Below are 5,790 nucleotides of genomic sequence, written 5' to 3'. Positions count from 1 at the left end.
AGTTGCGGCAATCCTTCTCGGGAGAATATTTGTGAACACGATTACCGCAAAGGCTTGCGGTAATGCTGTGCTCGACCAATGATTTCCTATTATCGCAATTTCTGCCTTGCACCATTGCATATTCTACACAAAAATACAAAAATCAACTGTTCTAATGTGATAAATGCATGCGACCGTAATATTATGAATTTGATGCTTCTTGGACGCAATTTAACAAGTTTTATCAATGCAAGCCAACATTATTTAAGAACTTAGCACTATGATAACGTGCATTTCTGCCCGTTATCACACCCCCAATTTAAACAATGTTTGTCCTCAAGTATAAGCTAAAGACTTCCTTTAGCAAGTCAACCGCAATGTCGTTTTCCTAGATTTCTCAAGGATACTTCGTTCAAATCCTATATACCAAAGTTTTCTTAAGCCTTATTCAAGTCTCTTCTTGAAATATTTCTAAGATCTAGGGATTGCAAGCTTAACCTTCAAAAGGACTTTACTAATTTTCGGAACATCACATGATTTATTTCAAAAATAAATTTTTTTCACCGGGGTGTTAAATGATTTTATCCTTGCATATTTCTTGTCAATGTTATTTTTTCTAACCTTGCGCTGATCCAAGTGCCTTGCCTTCATTTTGGGTTGCCTCCACGTGTGTCATGCGGACATCCAACTACGAGCAATGCGCTCTTTCTCAGACTAAACTCATGCCTACTTGGCAGTGGAGTTGCAGTCATTTATTTATGCGTTGATTCTGGTGACTTACTTTGGCTTGCCCCCACGTGTGTCATGCGGACATCCAACTACGGGTAAGTGCCTTCACAACTTAACTCATATCAACATGGGTTTCCCATTGCGTTGACAGTGGAGTTGTTATTCTCAAGTTTTTTCCTTCTTTTTTTCTCTTCAAAATAGCAAAGTCGAAAATAAATACCTCACCCCCAAATTTAAAATGCGGCAATGTCCTCATTGCCAAAAGATTGAAATAAGTCATGCGATGTTCTCAGAAAGTTTCGTAAAGAGAGTTTGAAAGAAAGCTAGCAAACCCCTAACTTCTAGAAATATTTCATGAGGTGACTATCTTAAAGTTAAGATGACTCTAGTATATACGAAAGAAATAGAAGTATATTTTTTCATCATTGAAATCATAATTGGCAAAGAAACAGCATGCGGATCTTACTAAATTTATCTATGTCAAATGATTGCGGTAATCAAAGAGGATGCGGTGATAAAACTGTTAAAACTAACATGCGATGCGATAACACAAAATTTGAAATAAAGATAAGGAAGAATACACCCCCAAATTTGTGCTGTCGCCTGCATTGTGTATTGACGCATCCATCTTTGCGGCGATCTATCTTCTTTGGATTGCGGTGACAGAGTGAGATAATTTGCTGATTCATGTAACATCTTCGTAATCTTGTGCCTTAATCGTTGTAAGAAAAATAGAGAGAGGGTCAAATTATTTTAAACCAAGCAAAATTCATTATCACAATTTCCCACCGATTTTTTTTTTTTTGTAGAGAAGTAAGAACGATGCTAGTAACAAAAAGGTAATTGCGATAATAAGTAACGAGATGATAAAAGTTCATGAAGTATTTGATGCAGGAAAAGGATATTCAAAAGGATTGCGTCCCTGATGAGGTTGAATCATATAATACTTAGGGACCACTTATTCCAGGCTGGTTTGTTCACCTCTATGGTGGCTTTTCTCTCTTTTCTTTGTCCTTTGGGATTTTTACTGCCTTAATTCAGAGTTTTCCCCCATGAATGCTCATTACAATTTCCCCTTGCGCACATCAATTTGAGCGCGACCGGTTGAAAGGAATGGTCGTCCCAATATGATGGGTGCATCTTCGTCTGCTTTATAATCCAAAATGAGGAAGTCTGCCGGTAGGATGAATTTATCGATTGAAATTGTGCCATTTTTCAACCCTCCTTCAGGATGTATTCGAGATCTGTTTGCGAGCAGGAGAGTTTCCTTTGTGGGCATAAGTGTGCCGACATTCAATTGTTTAAAGATTGATAGCGACATTATGTTTATACTTGCCCCAAGATCGTCATGCTTGGCCACTGTAGGTCCCTCTGATAGAGTATGGTATAGTGAAGATTCCTGGGTTGCCCATTTTAGGTGGGATCATAGCATTTTGCGCTGCAGCCACTATTGCGATCTTTTCTTCCTCATTTTGTTCCTTTTTCAATCTTTGCAGAGTTATTGGTGGTTGGACTTCTTCTGTCTCAAGATCTAGAGGCTTAAGGGTGGATGCAACTTCAGGGTCTATTTTCTTGGGCTTCTCCAAACTATAGGTCAACGGGTCTTTGGATTTCACCGCATTCAAGTTGGTCGCAATGGGTTTCTCCCTTATTTCCGCAGTCATGTTGTCACTTAGCAAGGAGACTGCTAAGCATTGTTCCTTCCTGTTACCTCCAACATTGCGAGGGAGCTCAGTTGAGCTCGGCAACACTCCTTGCGGTCTATTTTTTAGCTCGCCTGTAATTTGTTCCATTTGAATTTTGAGATTTCTAATGGATGTAGCATGATTCTGAAGCACTGATTCGTTTTTCTCAATGTATTACTTCAACAAGCTCTTTAAGGACAAAGATTGCGGTGGTTGTGAGTTGCTAGCTTGGCTGTGCGTTGGACCGTTGTTTTGCGGGAAAAATCCATGTGGCCTTCCTTTTTGTGCCACAGGTTAAAAGCTTTGTTGTTGATTTTTCCACGCAAAATTTGGGTGGTTTCACCACTGGGGGTTATATGTATCAAAATAGGGATTATTTCTCATGAAACATATCGACTGCGGGTTTGTTGGGCATTCTTCCATCGGGTGAGCATCTCCGCAAATGACATAACTTGCAGTCGTTTGAGTAATTGTGCTGACCTGCCCTTTCTTCGCTCCCGTATTATTAATTGTGATGCCTTGTATCAAATTCATCATCGCAACCATTTTATTTAGCAGGGATGCGATGGCCCCGTTGTTTGCGTCATTATCTTTTATTCTTAATCTTTGATCGCTTTCCCGCCAATCTTCGTGATTTTTGGAAATGCGATCAAGTATACTCTTTGCCTTCTTATATGTGTTATCGAGCAGACCACCAGCGGCTGCCGCATTGGCAGCGGTCTGCGAAGAGGGATTCAATCCTTGGTAAAAGATCTCCATTTGCAGGTAGTCTGGTAAGCCATTATGTGGACAGTCTCTTACCAGTCACTTGAACCTCGCCCAGGCATCACTGAGCGATTCGTCATCTTTTTGTTCAAAATTTGTTATTAATTTCCTTCTCTTAGCATTCTCGGTTGGTGGGAAATACTTCTTCATAAACTTTTCCACCACCTATTCCCATGAAGTTATCTCCCCCAGTTCAAGAGAATATGCCTATTTTCTTGCTTGATCGCATAAGAAAAATGAGAACAGAGTGAGTCGAACTTCCTCGGTGGAGATATTTGGGAACACCAAAGTGTTGCAAATTTCTATGAAACTCTAGAGGTGGGCGTGCGGGTTTTTGCCACGCCTTCCTCTAAATGCCTAGCAGCCTGGATCATCTGCAACATTATCGGATTCATTTCAAACCTCGATCCATCTAATGCCGACCTCATGATTCCTAGAGAGAAATCATAGAGGTTAGGAGACGCTTAGTTCTGGATTCCCTAGTTGTGCTAGCTAAATGCTTCTCAACCCATGCAACTGATTTAGCTACTCATGCGTAAATAACAGAGAGTAAACAGATATAGAGAAGGAAATTCCATTTTTATAAATTAGTTTGAGTACAAAATAACAATGGAAGATAAAGGTAGAGAGTCTGGTAGCAATTCCTTGCCGACCGAGGCTTTTACACTGTCAATCTCTATTCGGTTCCAAAGATGTTCCTGCTTCCGCAGGTGTCGACCCTCTCTTTATCCTTGAAGCTTCCGATGCTCTCCCAAGCTTACTGGAACAATCTATCAGCACAACCTTCTTCTTTCGAGTCCGCTTTGGGACAGAAAGCTGATGACATTTGAATCCGAATTAAGTTGACAGTCGATAACGATCACAAGTACATTCAGCTTTTCGGTGAAAAATATTCGGCGCATCAGTCAGAAATTAAAGCCATCCCATCTATACAATCATGAGAGAGAAGCTGCCGTTCACCTTGGATATTCTATAAATACCAGGGGCATCCTTCAGAAAAGGGGTTCACCATTCTTTAGTCAAAGTTTCATACGTCTTTGTTCATAATTTTCTTTCGTTTTAAGGCGAACGTGAGAGAGAGGAGGTTGTGCCAGCAGATCGTTCCGATAAGCTTGGGAGAGCGCCAGAAGCTTTAAGGACAGAGAGAGGGCCGATGCTTGCGAAAGTGGAAACATCTTTAGAACCGAATAGAGATTACAGTGTAAAAGCCTCGATCAGCAAGAAATTGCTACCAGGCTCTCTACATTTAAATTCCATTGTTATTTTGTACTCCACTCATTTATCGAAATGGAATCTATTTCTCTATATCTGTTCACTCTCTGTTATTTATGCATGAGTTGCTAAATTAGTTAAATGGGTTGAGAAGCATTTAGCTAGCACAACTAGGGAATCTTCACTCTATGCGATTATCTTGTATTATGTATGCTTCATTCGTTCATTAGAGATACTCGGGAGGGTAGTCTAAGGACAAGATCTAGGCTTGGGAAGGTCAGGTTAGAATCCAGGCTCGGGAGAATCAGATTAAAATGCATAAATAAGAGATAGGAGCTTAGGAATAAACACTATTTGTTATCAACGCATCGCATGCATCCTAGAGATAGGATATGATTGTATGCGGTCACCTTGCTTTTATGAATTTTGCATCATCACATAGGTCAAGAGTAGAGACTTAAGGATAAGCTCTATGGACACTTTTGCATTCAACACATGCGTCCTAGACTTAGGAGCATTGCATTTGCATTCGAAAATGACTTGCTGTGCATGGTGGTAGCATGATCGCATAGTCTGACGCATTCCCAAGTAACGCTAACTAAAGATCTTCTCAACCTGTTCATCTCATACTCAGTACATCTATCACACAACTGAATTTTCTCAAATCTGCCGCATTTGTTTATTCTCTCATTAACGCAATCAACAACAAACTAACAATTTATTTATTTGGTTACCGTAAATTCTTCCTAAAAATTACCAACACAACCTGTTTTCATAAGTCCCTGAGTTCGACCCTGGACTTACTAGGAAACTCAGTGGAATTTACACTTGGATTCCGCTGAGGAAACTTGAGTGCACGATGCAATTTCACCATCACATATCATCCACATTTCCACTTCATAAAATCGAGCATCACTTAACACTATGATAACGTGCATTTTTGCCCGTTATCAACTACTGCCATATCACTTGCAGCGCATGCTACCACTTCTACCCACTTGGAAACGTAGTCGATGGCTAACAGAATATATTTGTGATCATTCGGTGGTGGAAATGGTCCCATGAAGTCAATACCCCAGACGTCGAACAATTCCAGTTCTAAAATGATGTTTATGGGCATCGCATGTTTCCATGAAATATTACCCATGCGTTGGCACCAGTCACACTTTATCGCGTAGTCTCTTGCATCCTTGAATAGTGTTGGCCAATAATACCCACTTTGTAATACTTTCACTGCTGTACGTTGGCCTTCAAAGTGCCCTCTATAAGGCGAGTCATGACATTGTGATAATATGCGTTGGTGAGCAGCATTCGGTACATACAGTCGCAGAATCTGGTCTGACCCCCTCTTATAAAGATTTGGCTCATCCCAATAATATGATCTGCATTCATGTCTGAGCCGCCTCTTTTGGTGGTCGGT

The 5,790-nt window shown here is 40.4% G+C and overlaps 1 non-coding gene across 1 annotated transcript; it reads left to right on the top strand.

Moving 5' to 3' along the window:
• Positions 1-3,168: 3,168 nt before the first annotated feature.
• LOC120072430 (small nucleolar RNA R71) lies at positions 3,169-3,275 on the top strand. The gene has a single exon (XR_005480489.1). It is a non-coding gene; the product is annotated as a small nucleolar RNA R71 (small nucleolar RNA).
• The last annotated feature ends 2,515 nt before the right edge of the window (positions 3,276-5,790 follow it).

This window comes from Benincasa hispida, chromosome 2 (genome assembly GCF_027475165.1).
Source record: "Benincasa hispida cultivar pf3 chromosome 2, pf3_genome.v1.1, whole genome shotgun sequence".
NCBI lineage: Eukaryota > Viridiplantae > Streptophyta > Magnoliopsida > Cucurbitales > Cucurbitaceae > Benincasa > Benincasa hispida.
Note: the sequence above shows the minus strand (reverse complement) of the source record. Positions and strands in the feature narration are given on the sequence as shown.